This window comes from Myxocyprinus asiaticus, chromosome 10 (genome assembly GCF_019703515.2).
Source record: "Myxocyprinus asiaticus isolate MX2 ecotype Aquarium Trade chromosome 10, UBuf_Myxa_2, whole genome shotgun sequence".
Lineage (NCBI taxonomy): Eukaryota > Metazoa > Chordata > Actinopteri > Cypriniformes > Catostomidae > Myxocyprinus > Myxocyprinus asiaticus.
The window spans coordinates 48,854,363-48,865,000 of NC_059353.1; the positions used below are offsets into that span (position 1 = coordinate 48,854,363).

Sequence of the window (10,638 nt, forward strand, 5' to 3'; positions counted from 1 at the left end):
AACAGAACCAAAACAACCAGGGTCATTAAGATGGGCCGTCCACTGAAGGAGACTCGGAAGGAGCCGCTAGCATTGTGCCAAGCAGAGTTAACAGATTTTTCAGATTTTGTTCATTTGTAGGCCTATTATTATATTTATGGGGCTTTATTGGTGTTGTTTGAATAATAATACTTAAATGCATACAGTATGTGCTGCTTTTACTTCATATGCATTACCAGAAGTGGGGTAAATGTATGTCATTTCATCCAAATGTAGGTCACATGTATGTTCTAAATATTATACTGTAGATTTAATTAAAAAAGACAAAATGTATCTTATTTTTGTGATATTACAAAACCCTCAAACCTCAGAAAATCATATGCACGTGGCAATAAAGCATCAGTATTTTGTGGGAAAATCCCAAATTTGGCAACTCTGGTGCCAAGAAAATGCTGGGTCCAACATGTCCTGTGGTCCTGTCCTCATTTATCTTTTTAAATCAATACGGATCCCTCTATGTGCTCTTGATGGTGTGTGTTTTCTTAATGGCACATTCCTTCTAAGATCTTAATGTTGCCTGAGAGAATATGGGGGTTTTCCAGTCTCATATCATATGATAACACTTCTCACTATCCTCAGTACCAGTAAGTACTAGATTCATCTGTATGTTATATTATATAAGCCCCATACCTTTAATCAAGTTGAAGTCTTATGTCTCATTTACTTTGTCTATTCAAAAAGGTATCTTAAAGAAGTAGTTGACCCAGAAATGAAAATTCTCTCATTTACTCACCCTCATGCCATCCCAGATGTGTATGACTTTCTTCTGCTGAACACAAACTAAGATTTTTAGAAGGATATTTCAGCTGTGTAGGTCCATACAATGCAAGTCAACAGAGTCCAATACTTTGAAGCTCAAAAAGCACATAAAGTCAGCATAAAAGTAATCCATACGACTCCAGTGTTTAATTCTATGTCTACAGAAGTGATATGATAGGCGTGGATGAGAAACAGATCAATATGTATGTCCTTTTGTCCTTTTTTACTATAAATCTCCAGTTTCACTTTCACATTCTGAAAGTGAAAGTGGAGATTTGTATTTAAAAAGGACAAAAGGACATACATATTGATCTGTTTCTCATCTAAAGTGATTGTATTGCTTCAGAACACATGGATTAAACCACTGGAGTCAAATGGATTACCTTTATGCTGCCTTTATGTGCCAGTCACCATTCACTTGCATTATATGGACCTACAGAGCTGAGATATTTGTCTTAAAATCTTCGCTTGTGTTCAGCAGAAGAAACAAAGTCATTCACATCTGGGATGGCAGGAGGAGGAGTAAATGATGAGAGAATTTTCATTTTTGGGTGAACTATTCCTTTAATGCAGCATACTTTAAAAAAAAAAAAAAAAAATTGTACCGTCTATGGAACCTTTGTATGCATTTTGATTTTGTTTTGGTTTTGGTTGCCCCTTTTTGTATGTGTTTTTGGTTTTGTTTGTTGTTATTTTGAAGTCAAATCAAATAAAAATTGTATTCACAAAAAAGGTATATTAATGATGTCTACAGATTTCAAAAATTTTCCTAATTTCTTACAGTCCCCAAAACATGTAACATGGTCCTCCTATATGTCTTACACCTATTGCATCAGGGAGATACATCTCTGTAAAACTTACTTATGTGGACCAGGGTCAGGTATGTCCTTTGAATATACATATATATATATATTAAATTATCTAATAACAGGAAGAGGGTGATTTAGCTATTTTTCCTTCGACATACTCTCTTTAATTCCTTTTTAAATGCATTAATTATTAATATGCATATGTTAATTATGTGATGAAATTAAATGGCATTTTTTATTTATAAAAACAAACTCAAACCCTCCATTGAGAGTTTGCATCATCTGAATATTTGAATACATTTTCAAAGCCAGCAAGCAGCTGAACTGTCACCAAGAATGAAATGTGCTGTACAATCTGACAGTAATTAATCTGCTAAATTAATTCCTTTTTCATCTGCAAAAATATAGCAATTACTCAATTCAAGAGAACATTTAGTCAGAGAGACAAAGCCACAATTACTTTGTCTTCAATCGAATGAAGGTTAAAAGCATAAAAGCAAACAAATGGCAGGATTGTGGGTTGCTTAGAGTTGCATTTTTAGGGCAACATTTTGCTTCCTGACATCTGAAATTAATTGGGTAAACATTTGGTCACTCCTTTTATGAGGCCTGTATATATAGGTTATTACAACCTTGCAGTATATTTTCGAGTCCCAATCATGTAAGGGAAAGTCTTCTAAAAAAAAAAAAAAAAAACATGAATGACCCATCTTGTAAAAAAAATGTTTTGCTGAAACCTTTCCTTCTTGTCTGTTTTCTTTCAGGTGCTGGATGGTTCTTGTCTTTAATGGTAATCGATGGGAAAAAATATATAATTCTGAGATGAGCTGGTGGACAATAATGGCAAACTACCCGAGATGCACTATGGACTACTGTGGTAAAAATTAGGAATAATAATAAAAAAAAATGGCAATATTCATTTTTTTTCCATCAGCCTCTAGAGAGATTGTCTGCACTGTTTCTCTCCATCTCATTATACTTTCTAATCAAGACTCCTTTTAAATTCCTTTCTAAGGAGACAGGCAGATTTGCCCTTCCCCCCGGTGTGCCCGCTGCGCTTTGCCATCATTGTGCTTGTGCTTATTACTTTACAAATGACTGAGGTGAGCTTGACATTTTCAGCTCGCTGTATGTAAGGCCTTTGCAGTAATGAATTTGCTTTGAGCTGTCTTTCTCTATGCTTTTCCCAATCAAGATTCCCTGATATAATTAAAATCACAGCATCTCGCTGCCACGGTTACAAATGCATCAAATGAATCTGATGGAACAAGGAAGCTGGTCCCCAATGCCTCTCTAACTCAGTGAAAAGAATATGGGGGTAAAAATCAATGAGCTTGCAGGACTGTGAACACACATATAGCTGTTTTAAAGCTGTTTCTGTAAGCTGAATAAGGACCCCCCCCACATCTTTAATTCAAGAGTGACTGTCAGTAATTTGGTCTTTTACTATTAGCAAGAGCAAGGTGTGAAATCACAGGTTAAAAAAAGGATATCAATATTTTAGCAGTAATTTACACCTTCTTGTAATTCACCAATGTAATGTGTAATCCACCAGCATTACACATAATTTTGTGCTGGTAAAAGTATTTTAAATATATGAAGGCCTACGGTATACTCTTAAAAATAAAGGTTTCAAAAACTGCTTTTCGCAGCAAAGTCATAGAGTCTTTTATTGTCTAAAGAACCTTTTTTTTTCACTACAAGGAACCTTTTGTGTAATGGGAAAGTTCTATAGATGATGAAAGAAGCATACACCTTTATTAAAAAACCTTTATTTATTTTTATTTATTTATTTATTTATTTTTGTGTGGATTTTCTCCCCTTTTTCTCCCAATTTGGAATGCCCAATTCCCAATGTGCTTTTAAGTCCTCGTGGTGGCGTAGTGACTCGCCTCAATCTGGGTGGCGGAGGACGAATCTCAGCTGCCTCCGCGTCTGAGACCGTCAACCCGCGCATCTTATCACGTGGCTCATTGAGTGCGTTACCATGGAGACATAGCCTGTGTGGAGGCCCATGCCATCCACCGCAGCATCTACGCACAACTCACCACGCGCCCCACCGATAGCAAACCACATTATAGCGATCACGAAGAGGTTACCCCATGTGACTCTACCCTCCCTAGCAACCGGGCCAATTTGGTTGCTTAGGACACCTGGCTGGAGTCACTCGCGATTTCCAGGGGTGGTAGCCAGCGTCTTTATCACTGAGCTACCCAGGCCCCCAACCTTTATTTTTATGATGCTTGAAAATTAGCCGTGGAGCCGGGCCTGGTTTTCCATTGTTTTTCTAGGTAAAAGCATCTAGCTGTTTTTTCAGTGTCTCGCGCAAAAGCGCCACATTTTTAGACACCATGTCACATAAAAAAAGAGCGTCATCTTTTAAAAGCGCGTCTGGAGAGACATTAATATTTTTAAATGCGTAACTTAAACTTGACTGCCAGACTGAGCCAATGAATTACAATAAACTGTCCCCATTTCTTTTAAAGGGGTCATGTCATGAGGAATCAAATTTTCCTTGATATTTTGACATATAAGAGGTCATTCTACTATAAAAACATTCTGTAAATTTCAGAACTCAAAACTTAATCACCAATGCAATTAAAGCATTTATTGAAACCAAGCTGCAAAAACGCCTCGTTCTCTACTTCCACAACTTCCCTACGTCACTAGGGGGCCCATTAATTCATGGCCTCCTCTACAGTGAAAAAATATGAACGTCTACTTAACATCAACACACCCTTGGCCCCACCCATTGCATCTCCGTGCATACTCAGAGAGAGAGAGAGAGAGGAGGACAAACAGGCCCATGTGTCGCCTAACTATTCCTGAACACCAAAGGGGACCCATCTGGACTATTTTGAATTGTCAGTGTATGTAAACATGCACTAGATGGACATCTTTGACCATATTGATGTGTTTCCTGCATGTGCATTTCAGTACAGGATGATACTGCAAACTGGATATCTGTGCGTCTAGGTCACACCGTGCTTTGGACTATGTATGTGCATCATGAGGATGTGTCTTCAGCGTATTTCAGCGTGGATTATGTTTTTTGGTTCAAATCAGCATGGACTGCTTGTGAATCAGTCATAAAGCGATTCAAGCATTGCAAAGGAACTGTTATTGAAGGAGGCAGCAGTTAAAACACTTGGACCCAACTGCAAAACCGTAAGTAAACACTTTCATTCATGAATATTTCAAATGTCATGACTGTTTGATAGTTTATGGTGCAGTTAACAGTTGTGCTTGAGATGATTAGTTTAATATATTTGGATGCAATGTGTTGGATGTGTGTTATGTTTAAACCCTGAAATGTATTTTTATAACGTTTTGGTGCTTGTTCATTCTCTTCAGACTGAGTTTCAAATATGGATGTATCTGAGGGGCTGCACGATGTTGGCCAATCAGAGCAGTGGGCGTTTACGTTGAGGTTTTAAGGAGGCGCTTAGGCCAAAACCGAGCGTTTCAGACAGAGGGCCACAGACAGGGTTGAAAATGATCATATATTACTAAATTATGACTGTTTTGGTGCAGAAAACCTTACTAATATCAGTGGACCTTAGGGAAGATAATACAATTATATATATATATATATATATATATATATATATATATATATATATATATATATATATATATATATATATATATATATTTAAAGAGCATTTCATGACCCCTTTAAAATAATTTTGATAAACAAGCAGCTCTGTCATAGATAATAATAATAAATAATAAATATCTTAGCCTACATGGGAGACCTTGAAATATATGGCAGACAATGGGGGGCCTTAGAGTCAAAAATGTTTTCAAAAAGGGACGTTTGTTTTTCAGATGTCCGAATTTAAGTCACAGCAAAACAGAGTTACAAAAGCTTAAATTTGTTGGAAAGTGATTTAAAATATTTTTATGAAATTATATATGACAGTTGAAACACAGGATACACAATAAAAGCCATGTGTCTAATAATGTTATATTCCAGATATCTTTAAATCTGTTTTATGAAACATTATATAAGACCGTGTCATGTGATTTTGTTTCTATTATTTTACAAAAACCAAATCTCATTGCATGATTTGTGATTGTAGCAGTGAAAATATCATTTTAGTTCTATTTTAATTGAAAATTACACCAACATGGATGAAGCATTGAAGCTTTATTTATTTATTTATTTATCTGAAATTTAATAGAAAGACAATAATATTTAAACATGTCAATCAACAGCACTGGACAGCAGCAATAGATAAAAAAAAATGACACCAGCATGGATGAAGAATTAAAGTGTTGCAATTTTTCTCGTGACTATTGCTTTGTTTGTTTGTTAATGTATTTATTTATTCATTTATTAATTTTATTTATTTATTTACTTATTTATTTGTTTATGCACTTGTTTATTTATTTGAAATTGTACGTATGAAGCATTGAAATGTTGCTCTTTTTCTCGCAAATCTTTATTTATTTATTTATTTGAAATTGAATGAGAGGACAATAATATTTAAACATGTCAAGCACTGGACGGCATCAATATATTAAAAACATTTTAAAAAAGCATTTAAAGGTGCACTCAGTAACTTTTGTCTTTGTGTCATCTTGGACTCTGACACCTACCCTGATAGCACACGAACATCGCGCAGACGTCTATTTGATGTGTGCGTTTACATCTGGAAGACGTTGTTTGCTCATCTGCAACACATCTATAGGATGTTTCAGCAGATGTCTTTGAGACATTTATGAATAATAATGTTTGTAAATCTGATCTTTTTAAGATGTTTAGCAGATGTTAATTCGATTATGCAAAAGATCTAAAACAGGCGTACATTTGCTATCTGGGTAGCGGCTTGGATGCAGCAATAGTTTTCAGTTTCAGTCAGGCATGATTACTTTAATCATTGAGCGAAAGTGCCCAATAACAGGACGCGAGATTACGCCAGTAGTATTCAGCTGGTCGTGTGATTCTAAAATGGCCGCCCCCATGTGCGGACCCTCTCCATGTAGAATAAAACAGCTTTTATAAGGTTACTGACATGACTCCAGTCTTCATTTTAATGTGAGCGGTCATGATTACAATTCATGTCTTTAGGAGTTAAACTTTTTTTAATGAGGAAAAAAATTACTGAGTGCGCCTTTAAATAAAAGCATTAAAGTGTTGAGCTGTTGGACAAGAGCATTGCTGCTGACGTCACGCCGGTTTCTTGAAGTGCAGTCGAACGTGAACGGGGAATCTTCTTCATTCACACATGCACACTGAGAACAGTGCTTTGTAACATCTGCTTCGGACCGGACCGGATCGGATATTATCTGTTTTCATTCATGAGGTCCCCGGGTGAGATATTAAAGGTAAGTTTGAATTATTGAACTGACGCAAATCGAGAGTCCTTAAGAAACTTAACGCTGTTTGTTTGTGTAGTTTCATAGTTTTCGTTACTGAACATATTCATTAGGAAACATAATGTGTTCTCCAAGTAATCAATTATTTGATTAATCTAAAGTTTATCAAGGACGTTTGCATTCTAACGCATTGGTAACACTTTATTTCAAAATTGTTAACAAGCAATTAATCATACAGGTTAATGTTAATTTCTACATATATTATTTTACATTGAAAATTAACTAATGCATTGTGAACATGAACAATGAACAGTAGTATTTGGACGAATTAACATTAACCAAGATTAATTGTTTATTGTTAGTTCATGATACCTTACAAATAGTGTTACCAAGCAGTGTGCATCTTTAAAACAGCTTTATATTATATTTATGAGATCTTTTTATGTTTACTGTCATCATGTGGTTATTAATAGAGGTGAAAACACTCATTGTTGTCATTGGAGAGGAAACAAACCATCAAGCCACATAATGTTTGTGCAGTGTTCAGCAAAACTGCCTTCATGAGTGCAGAAAGAACAGTGTGAGTCTGTTATAAATGCATGTGTATTATGGATCTTTAACAGCATGAGGATTTAAATAAAGCATATTAAAGAAGGTAACAAGGAACAGTTCCTGGTATTTAATCTTTTTCCCCTTCACACCAGACTCTGAAGTTTACTTGGCTAGGTTGTTTTGTTTCTTTTGTGCCTCTTGTTTGTTTGTGAAGAGAGGCATCTATGGGTTAATTAAAGTTATACCTGTATACCATAAATGTACATCTACACCATAGATATTTCCCACTGTTCAGATAGTGGTCAATCAGTGGCTGATTCTTAAACTTTTACATTTGGAACCAAAATATTGAACCTTCGGTTACATTCTTGACCCATTTCAACCACCTTGGGCTACATTAGACGCAATCCAGTAACCAAGTCTGTACGCATGGCCATAAATAAGATAATAACTTTGCAACCTATTTTAAAGGATGGAAATTGACATTTGGACATGTCTGTGATTTGAATCGTGGACATTGGTTCCACGTGTTTGAAATTAGTTTTCTTAATTTAAAATTACTATGTAATCTCAACACTACGGAAGCCCTGAACCGCACTGTGAAAAAAAAAAAAAAACATCTCTAGGTGAATTAAAAAAATAAATAATGTTTTTTACGTGCCTTCCTGAGCCTATGTCCTACAAATATATATTTTTTTTCTGTCTACATTTTTTTTTTTCTCAAGAGGTAACATATTTTTATTTTTTTATTGGGGGGGGGGGGTTGCTAGCTAACAATTAGCGTGCAGTGCCAACTTAATATTACTATGCAATCTCAACACTACGGAAGCCCTGAACTGCACTGTGAGAAAAAAAAACATTCACCAGGCAAAAAATATCGTTTTAGGTTTCTTAGTGCCTTCCTGTGCTTTTGTCAATTTTCACAATTTTTTTTTTACTTTAAATAATTTTTCTAAAAATACATTATTCTCAAGAAGCAACATGAGAACTTTTTTATTTATTTATTTTTTGCTTGCTAGCTAACAATTAGCATGCAGTACCAACCTCGGCCACCAGGAACCACTATCAGTAAGCCTGAAATCTTACGCTTACAAGGTGACATATGACCGCTTTGGTACTTGATCTGTTGATTTATAGTTGTATAATACTCTAACAAGAATGTTTTGTGAATCTTACTTAAGGAAAGAAACTAAATGTTTAATAGTTCACTAATACATGAAATACCACAATTAAATGAATTTACCTAAGGTTACATATGTTTCATTGAAAGAACCTAGTTTAATTGAGTATACCCAACAAAATGTAAAATTTATTTCTTTGTATTTCTTAAGTACTAACTATTGAAAGTGGATGTTAGCATGCTAAATACATGCTGGTTGGAACCACTACAGAGTGTAATTTAGTAACTATGCCATGGTTAGCCCAGCATTTGCCTAACGAAGTGAGCAATCAGTTTCATGTGGGACATCTACCTGTCCTCATCTTTACCATAATGGTAACCCCCAAAACTCCAACATAACAGAAACTCTTCTAAATCTCAACATAACAAAACATTGAACACTAACAAGTATCCCTCTTAATATTCATCTCACACAAATCTTTGGGTGACTCCGGCTGAACGTAAATGCCAGAGACAAGCGTCGTCCTAACAGTATGACATTGTACTCTAAGCCACAAGAGATCCGTGAAATGAGCTTAAATCTCACTGTATTTGAGCTTTCAATACCAACTGTGAGTACAGTCTCAGTCCTGTACTGATTTATAAGACCCGTTTCAACTCTTGTTTGAGGCTTACTTTTCGGTTTCAAGCTGATCTGAACTGCCCACATATACTCTGATTGAATTACTCCAAACCACTGTGTAAACAAAATGAAAATTTTGTCATTATTTACTCACCCTCATGTCGTTCCAACCCCATATGACGTAATTTCTCAGGTGGAAAACAAAAGGAGATTTGTTTTAAAACACATTTTGGTCCGTCTTTTCAATAACTGGATAGTGACTCACTTTAAAGCCTTAAAAAGACCCAAAAGTGTCATAAAAGTAGTCCATGTGATTTCGGCATCATATTCCAAGTCTTGTGAAAGCATATGGTGTTGGTGAGAAACAACCCAAAATGTAAGTAATTTTTCAGTGAAATTATTGAGATCCGTTGCACATTCATGAAGCATTGCATTGAAAGATAAGCCGCGATATTAATTAAAACATCACGAGGGTGAGTAAATAGTGAATATTATGTTCTTATTTTTGGATAACCTATTCCTTTAACCTTGTGCAACCCTACGTACACGTGTGGACATTGTATTGTGGCTTTGTTATACATAATGCATAATTTAAATTCATTTAAACAGACTGATCTCAGTTCAGAAGTCTCTTTGCTCTCAGTAAAGGGTTAAAAGTGACAAAACAACATGGCGCTGACCACAGCGGAGTTTGTCTTTGGGAGAAATGCCAACAAAACTACATCTGGTAAGAAACCTAATTAAGTTTTTACATTGAAACCTGTTTGAGTCAAAAGATTAGAGTCTCTAGTTTCATCCAACATGCCATTTAAAAAATTTGAGCGATTTATCACGAAACGCGATGCTGCTAAACACAATGTATACTTTAGCACATTGTTTCCATTGAAATCCTATATTTACTGTGTATTTTCATACTGAGGTTGGGTTCAATGGATGCATCCAAAAGCTGAAAAATGTTGCTTTCAGAGACTTTATATGGAGTTAGCATGAAAATAAGGTGCATTTCAAACTGTTCTGAGACCAGTGTAGACAGACAGCACACTGGAGGTTAAGTTATTCACTAAATAGGGAGCAAGGGAGCATCCTATAGCTCTCTATGCATCTAAGTGCATTCACTCCTAAAAGGCTGCAGATGAAATTTTATGAAAATAAATCTGACATTCTATAGTTTGGTATTATTTAAAGTTTCACAACTTAGTCCTGTTGTCCACATTTGAGGACATACATTTTTAGGAAAACTATTTGGTGTAGATTTTTGTTTTGTTTTTTGCATGTTTATTAGGTGCTACTAGTTACAAATCAAAAAAAGAAATGGAAAATGCACACAGCAGTCACGCTCGTGTCTCAGGAGATTAAAGGTAAGTGCTTTAAAGGTACGCAGCTGTATTGCTGATGGGAATGTGTCTCTTCTC

The 10,638-nt window shown here is 35.5% G+C and overlaps 1 protein-coding gene across 1 annotated transcript in view; it reads left to right on the forward strand.

The window, feature by feature from the left end:
• The first annotated feature begins 6,801 nt into the window (after positions 1-6,801).
• LOC127447535 (bromodomain adjacent to zinc finger domain protein 2B) overlaps positions 6,802-10,638 on the forward strand; it is a 93,294-nt gene continuing 89,457 nt past the window's right edge. The window contains exon 1 of the mRNA XM_051709484.1: positions 6,802-6,941. The gene's annotated coding sequence lies outside the window, so the exon portion shown is untranslated. The remainder of the gene's footprint in view (positions 6,942-10,638) is intronic.